This window comes from Athene noctua, chromosome 1 (genome assembly GCF_965140245.1).
Source record: "Athene noctua chromosome 1, bAthNoc1.hap1.1, whole genome shotgun sequence".
NCBI lineage: Eukaryota > Metazoa > Chordata > Aves > Strigiformes > Strigidae > Athene > Athene noctua.
In genome coordinates, this window is record NC_134037.1 from 9,325,332 (window position 1) to 9,337,568 (window position 12,237).

The 12,237-nt window shown below is 43.7% G+C and overlaps 1 protein-coding gene across 1 annotated transcript in view; it reads left to right on the forward strand.

Moving 5' to 3' along the window:
• Positions 1-4,971: 4,971 nt before the first annotated feature.
• ITSN2 (intersectin 2) overlaps positions 4,972-12,237 on the forward strand; it is an 87,241-nt gene continuing 79,975 nt past the window's right edge. The window contains exon 1 of the mRNA XM_074895539.1: positions 4,972-5,021. The gene's annotated coding sequence lies outside the window, so the exon portion shown is untranslated. The remainder of the gene's footprint in view (positions 5,022-12,237) is intronic.

Consider the following 12,237-nt stretch of genomic DNA (forward strand, 5'->3'; position numbering starts at 1 on the left):
GCATTTGCTCAAAAGGAATAAAACAGTTGAGTACTGATGTAAAAAATTAAACCTGGCAGCAGCATTAAGTGAGGGCTCATTGCTTCTGTATTAGCCGAAGGGAAAAAGAAGAGGCACAAAAGGAAATTTAGCATGAATAATAGAGCTGAATCTAATAAAGGGGTCAAAGCTGTCACTCATCGGGTAGGTGTGGCTGTTTCTAAGTAGTTCTTTATAGCTGTGACAACAAGCTGAACTCTGCCGATGAGGAAATGCCTCTCATTAGCAAACAAAATTAAACAGGACACCGCATGAGGAACATGTGCAGATCACTGTGCTGCAATTACTACTTTTTGAAATTCAGAAATAGTTGTTGGTTTACTTTAGTTTCCTTGATCCCTGATCAGTAACTGTACACAAAGCATGGCTTCCTCTTGGCAGTAACTGATTTTTGGTGTTCATTTATGTTCTGGCTTAACTTTACATGTGTTAAACATACACTTGCAGAAACATGTCTGTCAACAAACTTAGACAGTGCCTGGTCAGAGGGCTTGGACAGGGAGAATAATGCATTCACTTCTGGTGTGTTTTTCTGCACTACAGCAGAGAAAATAATCAGTATTATGGAATAAACTGAGAGCAGGGGAAAAGTCATATTATCTACTGCTGCTCAGTTCAGGCTAAGCAACTTTACTCGTGATGTCTTTTGCTATCAGTGGAGATCTTCCCTTGCTACTCTAAAGATAGCAAAATTGTTTGTAACAGGAAACTGAGGACAGAGTACAGATAATGATTGAAAAGTAAAGCCTTAATGTAAAACTTGTGTTGCTTTTAATATTTCTAGTTTCTCCATCCTCATTATATCTTGTTAGCTTTTGCTGTTGTATGTTGGTTTTGGCTCAGATATGACAAGGATGTGCAGGATAGTAAATGATAACATAGTAATACTAGAGGATGAGACATTGCTTATAGTAAATTCTGCTTCTCCCACACATTTCGTCTTAATTGGTCTCCTCTGGGTAGCTGCTGTGCTGCAACCCTGCCCCTATGTCTGGAACAAGTCCCTGTGTTATCATACCATTCATTGGTTTCTTCTCCTTTCAGCTGTCTTTTCTATTACTCATCAGTTATTATTAAGTAATTCCCCTTAATGGCTTTCTGAGACAAACTAATTAATTCCCACTGTTTTAAGTTCTTTTGCAACTGTCTACTCGTTGCTACAAGAGTACTACCCAGCACCAGATGGGACTTTTATTTCACCTGATACTTGACATCAGCCCCCAAAGCTGCATGTTGAAGCTTGCAAAAAGCACCCTCCCCAAACCCTGAGATGGCCAAAGGCAGCATCTGCAACAGTGCCTTTAGAAACTCCACCTTCATAAAAGTAGTGGGTTTTTTTGAACCTACTTTAAACAGGAGTCAAACTCTGAATGGAAACAATTTTCATTCTAGCAAACCAGAGGACAAAATTCTTCATTTTAAAGAAATGGTAATGCAGTTACTGATTAAAACAGAACAAAGCAAAAAATTTAGGCAAAGTAGATGTAGTTTGTGCCTCAGACATCACTAAAAAAAACCATCCCTGTAAGAGTCTTCCCAGGTGGGGTAAGAGTTCAGCTTCACTTTGAGTATGCATTTTTTATAGCTCATACTAAACTTTGGATGTCCATACACTCCACTTCCAAGGAAGAGTGACTGAGGGGCTGCTGCATTCAAATGTGTCTTCAAAGCAACCTGTGAGTCCTGCTCCTCTTCCTGTTGCTTAATTCTTACAGATATTTATTGTTCTAATACGTCTGATTAGCTCTGGTTGTTTGTGGTAATGCCGATGAAACAGCATTCAATTTGTCTAGAATAAAACACACAAAGCTTTGATATGCTGATTTTTTACAGAAGGTTTTCTCTCTACGAAGTCAGCTGAATTTTTCATTTTCTTTGACTTCTCCCTTCCCAGGCAACACAGTTTACAGTATTGTAGGTTTTCCTGGCTTCAGTTTTGTATCAAAGAATGTGTTAGGCAACATCTATAGTTCCTGCAAATGAGGTGAATTGCTGCTTTTCTATAGGGATCTCACATAATATTAATAACATAGAGGGGTCCTTCCCCATCTGTCATATTTACAGAATCAAGTATCCCAGCGTTCTTTATACACTTCCTGCTTTGTGCACTTTGTCCCCTCAAAGTCAGTGGTTAAGCACTATCTTTGGCTGACATTTTTTTAAAAATAAGTTTAATAACTTATCTTCAGATGGCAGTATGTTTTCAGACAGTAGAGAAGAAATTTGGGATTTTTTTCAATATCATATAAGGAGTCTCATTTCCAGTAGTTAAGAAGGCATATATATAGCCACTATTGCCTTTATTTAGCATATGAATTATCTAGTGTGGGGAGAGAAGAATTTTTAACAGTAAGAACACAAAATATCAAACTATGTAATTAATAGTTGTCAACATTATTAGGCTACAAAATTTCACATGGTGTTCTAAGGTGGTATTCAAAGCTAAGATGTTACAGCTTCTAGGTATCCCTTATTTCTGCTGGAGTTCGCAACAGAGGCATCGGAGGCAGCAAAGCTGGTAATGAGAGTCACTGAAGGTCATATTCTAGCCTAGTCATAGGCTTAAGTAGTTGCAGAACTGTATATAAAATTAAAATCAACGAAGTATACCTTAAAAATCACCCCCCATATGATTCATCTTCCCTTTGATCGTGTGCACCAAACACACACCCTACCACACACCCGGCCCCCTGCGCAGCTTCCCAAATCTCCCCCCTGACTTTCTACACAGCCTTTTGTCCAGTGGGATGAATATCACACAGCACAAGTCTGCTCACTTGGCGGAACCTGGCAGTGACATTTATTACAGAATAAAGCTGTGAGGTTCCTTGAGAAGACACCTAATTCGGTGTTCAAGCCAGGATCAACTGTATTTACTGGACTCCTCATAGGTTATCTGTCTAACCTGTTTTTAGACACTTTTGTTGATAGATTTTTCCACTGCCCTTCCCAATACTTAACCACTTTAATCAGTAACCTAATCTTTTTCTTTCTATGAGAAGAAACATGTTTATCTGGTTTATTGTTATCTTAATTCTCTCTCATAAAGTAGCCTTTATGAACCTGTAGACTGTTATGTCCGATGTAAGCACTTGCCTTGGATCCAGAGCAGGCTGTAGGTGTTGTCGACACAACAAAGTCACATTTAGGAGTATTCTGTATCACTATAATGTATACTAAATGGATTAACAGCTGCATTTTAAGAGCCATAAGAAAGTAATTCAGATGAAAAATTGTCAGATAAGAGACTTTTTAAATGAGCTCCACATAAGTCTGCTCTTGACCCAGGGCTGCTCTGTTATCTCAGTCAATCATTAAATGAAGCACTGCTCATGAAATCTGCAGGTCACTTCAAAACAATCGAAAGCCAAAGGCCACCTGTGCTGGAGACCACTGAGTGATTTAAATCATCAAGTCAGCAAGGACCCCTTCAGCAACATGTGTTTTAACCCCCTACATGGCAAATATCTACGCATCAAAGATGAGGCCCCTGGCTGTGCACAGGAACAAAAATACGAAGCATGCTTTGGGGCTGGGAATAAGGAAGGAGAATACTGTATCTTCAAAAGCATTAAATCAGATGGGAGCTGAGGAGATCATGAGGGATAAATACATGGATGTGAGCTGCCAATGCAGCGGGGCAGCTGTAACAGCAAATGCAAACATTAGGTGTCTAAGCAAAAACATTGAGGAGTGTATGTGCTATTATGTGAGTATGACCATTACAGGGCACAGTAACAAGACTATAGGGGAATCACAATGAAAGATAAAAGGTGTAACAAACTGGAAAGGCTCATTGAGATCCCAGAAGAATGAGTCAGTGGAAAAATCTGCTCTGTATGAAGGTGGTATGTAATTATCTACACAGCAAAACCATAGCAGAAAGGCATTGTAATCTTCTGTACATAGCAAGATCCACTCAATGAAGACGGAAAATGATTAATGTTTAAAAATGATGGCATTTTTAATGTACTTCCTTTCTATAGGATTCTTTAATTTTCGAAAAAATAAATCCCTGAAACCCTACCTATTTCAGTATGCTGAGCAGTGCCTGGTGTGAGCCAAATTTAGCTCCTTGTGCCATCCTCCTCCTCCCCAGTGCAGGTGGCCCCGAGGGACAGGCTTCTCCCGGGGAGCACCACCAGGCACTGCCACGGGCGCCGTCATCCCTCTCCCAGGGGTGCAGAGTGTGGAAAAAATAAATTAATCTGAGAGTCCGGCCTGTGCAGAATGATCAAACCAGAGGCGTTAGCTTTTCAGCTTCCACAAGAAACCAGCAGTTAAGACTGAGATTATTCTTGTTTATTACCTTCTTTTCCTAAATATATACAGCTAGAAACTAAAGAGAAAGTACTTTATGGAGCAGATGGGGAGGCAGCAGTTAGAAGCAACAGTGAGAAAAAATTCAGCAAGGATGTGGTAAATTTTCAGATCTTTAAACAGCAGCTGAGCCCTGCAGGAGCCACCCTGCAGAGCTGAGGCCCCGGGCCGGCGCTCGCCGCCCAGGTCAGGCCGGGCCGTGGGCACAGCGCTGCCCCCCAACCCGCGGATCCCGGCAGCGCTCCGTTAGCCCGGGCCAGACCCGGGAGGCGGCACCCCAGGGCAAGGCACAAGACCCTTCCTTCATTTAGGCTCCGGCCTTTCACCCCGCGTACCGGTGCTCGCCTCGCCCGGGGCTGCCCGTCCGCCTCCCGGGACGCGGTGGAGCTCCGCCAAGGGGCCGCCGCCAGCCCCACGCCCCCAGCCCCGGCTGCCGGGCACGGAGCCGGCACCCAGCGGCGCCCTCGGCCCGCGCCCGCGGGGCCCGGCTCCCTCCCCCTCTTCCTTCCCGGGCGGCCCCCGCCTCCGCCGCCATGTTGTGGGGCTGACGCCGCCGCCGCCGCTGGAGGAGGAGGAGGAGGAGGAGGAGGAGGAGGAGGAGGAGGAGGCGGCGGCAGCAGCAGCAGCCCGCGCGGAGCAGGCGCTCACGGGCAGCGCAACAGGTACCAGCGCCCGGGCGGCCTGCGGCTCCTCCGCGCCCGGAGAGCGGGACCACGGCCCGACCCGACCCGCGGGGCCGCCTCGTCCCCAGGGGGCGGCCGGCGGAAGGGAGGTCCGGTCCGGGGCGGGTGAGCGGGGGGACGGGGAGTGGGGGGCGAGCTCCGGCGGCGCGGAGCTGTCAGCCCGGCCCTCGCTGCGGGCCTGGGGCGGCCTCGGCGGCGCCGTGCGGGGAGGCGCCTGTTCTGCCGTCCTGACAGCACCGCAGCCGCCCGGGCGGGGGGCGGTCCTGGGCAGGAACAGGCGAAACTCTGTTACACCGAGCAGTTTTATTTCGGGGTTTTTTTTCGCCGCTTTGAGCGTGGTGGAGTTTGGGGTTAGTTTTTTTTCTCTTAAAAATAGCGATTTGCGGACGTTTCTCTCTGCCGGAGAGCAGCTGACTTGCCGATTCCCCGGCGAGGCCGTGCGTGCCCCCCCGCCGGCGGCGGGGCCGGGCGCTGTCAGGCAGCCGGGTTGGGCAGCGGCGGCCCCGGCCCCGCCGCCGTCCCCGTCGTTTCTATGCGAACTGCTCTTCCCGGGAGCCGGCTCCATCGCCGGGCCCTCAAGTTTGCCTGGTGAGCTCCGCTGCCGGTCTGCGGGGCAGGGGGGAGGCGGCGATCCGGGCAGGACTGCCGGGAGCGGCGGTGGCTCCGGCTGCCAGCCCTGCCGCCCGGCTTTGCTGTATTACGGCTCTGCAAGGGAAGAAATACCGGTGTCGGTGCCTAGACAGCTCCCTGCCCGCCCAGGTGAGGTAACTCGGACGTGTGAAGAGACCCCGGTTTGCTGTGGCGGTGGTGATTTTGTTTCTTGTTCTGTGAAAACCTAGAGTTTGGAGAAATTGAACTGGTTTCTGCAGTTAAAGTTTGTAAACTGTTTTGTCTGTAAATAAGACTGGCTTTCCTCTGTCTCAGCTTTGCACTGCGGCATGTAGTAATTCAGAAAATAAAATGAGGCCAAGATACCTGATTCGGTTCCCTAAACATTAAGATACTATTTTGAATATATTAACTGGTTTTCACAGCAGTTGCATTTTGACATCTGTCACAAAGCAGAACTTGAAAAATAGATGGTGCTTTCCGTAGTACCTATGATCTTTAACCTGTGCTCATAGCAGTTCTCTTGAGCATCAGCTGGAAATTCCCCATCTACAGCACTGGAATGAGAAGTTACAAGCTGCTTATCCTTGTGTTCAGGCTGCCCTATTGTACACATCTCTTTTGGGAACATGTTTTTTAAACTTGTTTTTGTTCATGCTTGCCTGTGGTGGCAGCAGCTCCCATGCTTGTATGTACACAGGAAAACACAGAAAGCACGTGAAGCAGTACAGCTTTGCCGCGGTGTGGGTAACATCAGTGGCATAGAAAATGGAGCTTGCATTCAAGATTTTTAAATTGTTCATCTGAAATTTGGTTGAAATTTAAACGCTTTTTACAAGGGCATGCACTGATGGGACAAGGGGTAAGAGTTTTAAACTGAAAGAGGGTAGATCTAGAGCAGATGTAAGGAAGAAGTTCTTCCCTGTGAGGGTGGTGAGGCACTGGCACAGGCTGCCCAGAGAAGCTGTGGCTGCCCCCTCCCTGGAAGGGTTCCAGGCCAGGTTGGACGGGGCTTTGGGCAACCTGGGCTAGGGGAAGGTGTCCCTGCCCATGGCAGGGGGGTTGGACTGGATGATACTTAATGTCCCTTCCAGCCCAGACCATTCTGTGATTCTCTGACTATAGCTGCAACATCTGTATCCACTGAAGCGATGGTGATGTTTAGAAATAATGAGCATTACGAACTAATTGGATAAATAGCTAGCTGGGCTTCATTCTACTACTAAACTTTGTTAATTTTTATTTCCTTGTTTCTACTCTACCTTTCCTGTTTGGTTTGTCTGTATTTTTGTAGTCTGGCTAAGCTGGGAGGGGCATTCACACCACTGTACCCCTGGATACTTAGAGAAACCTTAGTTCAGACACTAGGCTCTGTATGATGTTAAGAGAATCGGATGCATCCCTGCAAAAATGGCTTCAGGCTGCTTCGTGCTCTCTGTTATGCAGACATTTTGGTCGGATTAGCCTCCTAACTCAGATACCTAAATTAGATCAAGTGAATATGCTTCTCCTTTTAATTACTATCCTGAGGGAATTGCATGTATTTTTTTTCTCCTCTGTCTAGACAAGATCTAGGGTATGGGATCTGTCCCTGACTGAGTTGTTGGCTACCACTGTAATAATATAAGCAGAAAGTATGTTCCTGTGGCACTAACAATAACAAAAATTTGGTACCTATGGCTTGTTCGTGCTAATCACCATATGGGGTTATCTACCATAGGTGGTGCTCTGCTATCAGAGCTTTATGGCTACTTACTTTTTTCAACATTCTTCTTGTGGACGGAGTGAGATAGTGACCCATGGATGATTTTGAACTATGTTTTTGAGAAGACTTTACTTATTGAGATTCAGGTATTACAGTGATTGGGACCACGGCAGTTTTTACAGTAGGTTTTTTTACAAGTATTTCTGTTGTAGTCTTTAATATTGAAAAGTGAATTAATTCCATGCTTTAATAGCAGAGTAGCAGCTATTAAAAATGAAGCTAAGTTCTGTAGGTGATAGTAATTCTTCATTGAGCTACTCATGTGGAGCTGGTGGGGGAAACGGGACAGCATCTGAAAAGTGAAAGGTGATGTACGCACTTTGCTTGGGGCATTATCGCAAAGGTTCACACCCCTTGAAAACAGGTGTCTGTCAGGAAAAGACCTTGTGATTAGTTCCTAAAGAGCAGTGTAATCCAGATCACTAGTCTTGTTAAAAATTGAGATAGAGGTCTCTGGTCTGAGAGATAACCCACTAATTAACAGTTTACAAGTAAAGTCTCTGCTCTTAACTCAAAAGATTTAGTTTGATCAGCATGTATAATTTGTGAAATCAGCACTTAATGAGATTCTTTTAAAGTCCAGAGCTGTTCTCTTTACCTTTTTAAAACTGGTTTAAAAGTTGGGCATCTTTAGTTTTAATGTTCATTTCTTGAAAGGAAATATCTCCAGTATCTTAGTTTTAAAAATAGCTTTTAACTGCTTCCATTAGCTTTTATTTACCTAAAATGTAGTCATAGAATAATACCATTTTGAAGGAACTTCTGGAGATCATCTGGTCCAACACTCACTAAAAGCATGGCCAGCTTTGATCAGGTTGCTCGGAGCCATGTCTGGTTGTGTTAGGACTACGTCCGATAGAGCTTCCACAGACTTACTGGGCAGCCCTCTCCACACTTGCTCAGAGTATATCCCATCCTGTTGCCCAGATTGTCCGTGAAGACATTAAACAGTACAGGCCATGGTATCAACCCCTGGGGAACATTATTGGTTCCAACCAGATGGATTTTGGACTTCTGGTCACAGCCCTTTGAGTCTAGTGGTCAAGCTAGTTTTCCACTCAGTTTATAGTCAACCTATTCAAACAATATTTCACCAGTTTGGCTCTAAGGATACTGTGGGAGACGTTGTTGAAAGCCTTTGTAAAGTCAAAACAAGCTGCTCTACCTTCATTCACAGAGCCAGTCATCTCAACACGGAAAGCTATGTGCCAGGCGTGGTTCGTCCTGAAGAGATGCGTGCTGGCAGCTTCCCATCACCTTTATGTTCTTCAGGCACCTGTAGGTGGCTCCCAGGAATATCTGCTCCATAATCCTTCCAGGGACTGAAGTCAGATTTAGCAGCCTTTTGTATTGTTGAACTGTCCCTCTTGCCCTTTTGAAGATGGGTGTGATGTCTGCCTTTTTCCAGTTATCAGGATCCTTGACCGATCACCAAGACCTTCCAAAAATCATAGAGCTTGATCTTGCAGTGACATCAGCCAGTGTTTCTGGCAGCACCAGTGCTGTCATATGTTCCATATATATAAATATATATATATATATATATGCAACTGCTATACTTCCTTGTTTTCAAGTTACTTTATTTTGAGTTCTGAAAGCTGCTTTCAGTTCAGTGTAATGTCACATCTCTTGACAGGGTATATTAGATGATGGATCCTTACATGTTTTTAAATTCTTGGGGGAAGCTTGATGTAAACATAGTCCTTTTGAGAAGACTGAGAGCAGTAGGTTGTTGACCTTGTGAATTTGTGATGTTGCTTTTAGATTGGAGGGCTTATTTCATGTGACTGAATGATGTGGGAAAGCCAGTGACCTTTCTTTACCTTTTTCATCTTAGGTGATGGTTGGTGATTATAAAGATAACAAAGATAATGTAGAGCTAATTAGAGAATTCTCTTTTTTTATGACTAACCTACTTCAAGTGCTATCACTTGTACGTAAAACACTAAATGTACTTTGAGCTTCAGAGGTTGATCCTTGGTATGCAGTGAAATAGGGTAGTTACTGTATTCTTTTTAGCTTTAAAAACACATTGGCACCCTTTAACTTCATCTTTTATAACTTCATTTTCCTTGTGTACCCTGGGTGATGACAGATGATGCAGCAGACTATTTTAGTGGGAAGAACCCTTGTTAAAGTGCCTGGCTGGATTTTTTGGAAGTGCTAAGCAGCTGGGTTAAGTGATCCTGAAATTTTCAAATGCTTAGCTGCACATATTGCAGATGCCTGAATTACCTCTGGAAATCTGATTTTTGAATCCTGATAAGTATAGAACTTAGAAGCTTATCTCTAGATAAAAGTTCAAGTTCCCTCCAGAGACAGACCAATGTAAACTGAAATTTTAAGCCAGCTGTGAGCTGGTGAAGCCTTGTTTTCTGTGGTGTTGGCAGTCTGAGTCTAGTCAGATGTAAGCGTGTGCTGAAATTTTTCTTGTGGTTAGTATATTTAGAGCAGCTTTTAGCCATATGGATTTTCTGGTGTCTAATACTGGTACCCAAATGTCCAGCAGCCTTTCTCATTGAAGGAGGGCACTACATTTGGTAGTGTCTTCTCTGGTTGCCTATTTTCATGAATCTTGTAGATCTTTGCGAAGTACACCTTTCTGTTAAATTTGGATCATGTTGGATGATGGGATTCATCAAAGTACATACTAACTACTTGTGTCTTATACCCATAGAAAGCTAAGCTAAGAATTTAAGCATGCTGGTTACTTGAGTTATGAGCATATTACTCTTTTAGGGATTTTGTCTATCAGGATTGGGGTTTTTTTATTATTCTCAGATTTATTTAAGCGTAAGTCTTTCTCTAGAAAACCAGATAGGTGTTTTTGTTTCATGAGGAGTCTTGGATTCTTCTTACAACCACGCATACTTTGTTTTATTGCTCACTGCAAGATTATACAGAGACTGTAATAACTTGTTTTTCTGATACAGTTGTGCCATTAGCATCAAATCATAGAATGGTTTGGGTTGGAAGGGACATTAAAGAGCATCTCATTCCAACCCCCCTGCCATGGGCAGGGACACCTTCCACTAGCCCAGGTTGCTCAAAGCCCCGTCCAACCTGGCCTTGGACCCTTCCAGGGAGGGGGCAGCCACAGCTTCTCTGGGCAGCCTGTGCCAGTGTCTCACCACCCTCACAGGGAAGAACTTCCTCCTTACATCAAATTCTAAATGTTCAGAAGGTGAGGGTTAGGTCACATAAAAATCATAAAGTACAAGTGGAGCTGATGAAATTTAATTTTTCTTCAAATTCAGAATATTTAAGACTTTGTCAGTACAGGAACACACCTGGCCAGGTTGGTTACTTGGATCCTAGAATTAATAGATTGAACATTAATATATAGGTGAGCACAGTGTTGTGTAACTCTTATTTTCAGAACACCAAATGAAATTCAAATGATGTAACTTGATGACAGTAGCAGCACAATGCATTGGAATTGCCTAATAGAGGACAATTAACCTGAGAACTATTTTTGAACATTTTTGCAGTTACAGCTAGTTGAAAAAACATTGTTGATCCAGATAAGTCACAGCTTCTTTGGAACAGTGATTCTGAGAGCAGCCAGTTTGACTTGAGACATTTTGGTGCGGGCTGTTATTGCTTCAGTAGCAGATAATAATTCTGAGCTGGCTCTTCTAGTGAAAATTTTCAAGGCTGATGCAAGTGGAGCTTGTGAAATGCTGTGGCATCAGTCATGAGCGATATTGGCAGTTAGTAATTCAACAGCATACACATGAAATAAGGGAAGAACAGGAAATGGGAGTTACTCTTCTTTGTTTCTAAAAATACTACAAATGGAATGCAAAAAAAAATGACCTATTATGGCTATGCTAATAAATGTATCAAAAATCAGAGCTGATTTAAATAATACTTTTAGTCTTAACTTTCAAAGGTCAAGAATTTTCCGAATCAAAATCTAAAACTCTTGCTTTTTTCACTACGCTCTTAGCGTAGTCATAATATTAGGAGTTTCTTAAGGTGTAGAACAAGTGTCTTTCTGACTGAGATATACATTTGCTCGTAGGGTCTTTACATGATGTTGAGATGTGTGTCTAACCCAGGTGATACTTGATTCTCCAAGTTACTTAATTCATTTGTAATGGTCAAAACCTTTAACGCTGAGCTCTACAGTATACAGTAATGATGTTAAGAGACCAAATTTCAACTGGATGCTTTGAAGGACTGTATTTGGTGATACAGCATGGATGAGACTTGTGGCTGAGAGCAGGTCAGAAGCAGGAGGCTTCAGCTGGGGCAGGTAAGAGGTGCTGTGGCCACACTGCCCAGGTCCTGGGTCCATCTCGGGACCAGTGTGCCCCCCAGGGCTCTTGTACTGGGCTGGATCTCTTGGACCTCCGTTACACCCACACTCTTCTCACTTTGGACAATGCATTTTTACACATCTGTTGCCCGTCCAGAGTAATGCTACCTAATTAATTTTTCTTATTTTGACTACCTTACGCTAATCTTTGCTTTTTCTTCCATGAGATTTCCCTGGGTTTTTTCATCAGTGATAAACTAGATTTATTGGCTTTAAAGGTCTCTTATGGTCTGCATCCTCTCTGTTTGTCATTTCATTCAGTTTTGAGAAGTTAAGGTCATGACAGTTCTGTGCACCTGCCCAGTTTGAAAGCAGATAACTAAATTGTAAATCCAAGTCTCGCTGAATGTTATTACTTTCATTAATTTTACAAATAGTAAAAGATTGTTCTGTGCTGAGCATAGAAGACTGCCTGTGTATTCTATATCTTTTGGTTTATGCTTAGCTATAGCAATCCATTAGATGTTCTGTATGCTTTGCACTTTTACCTGGGACTG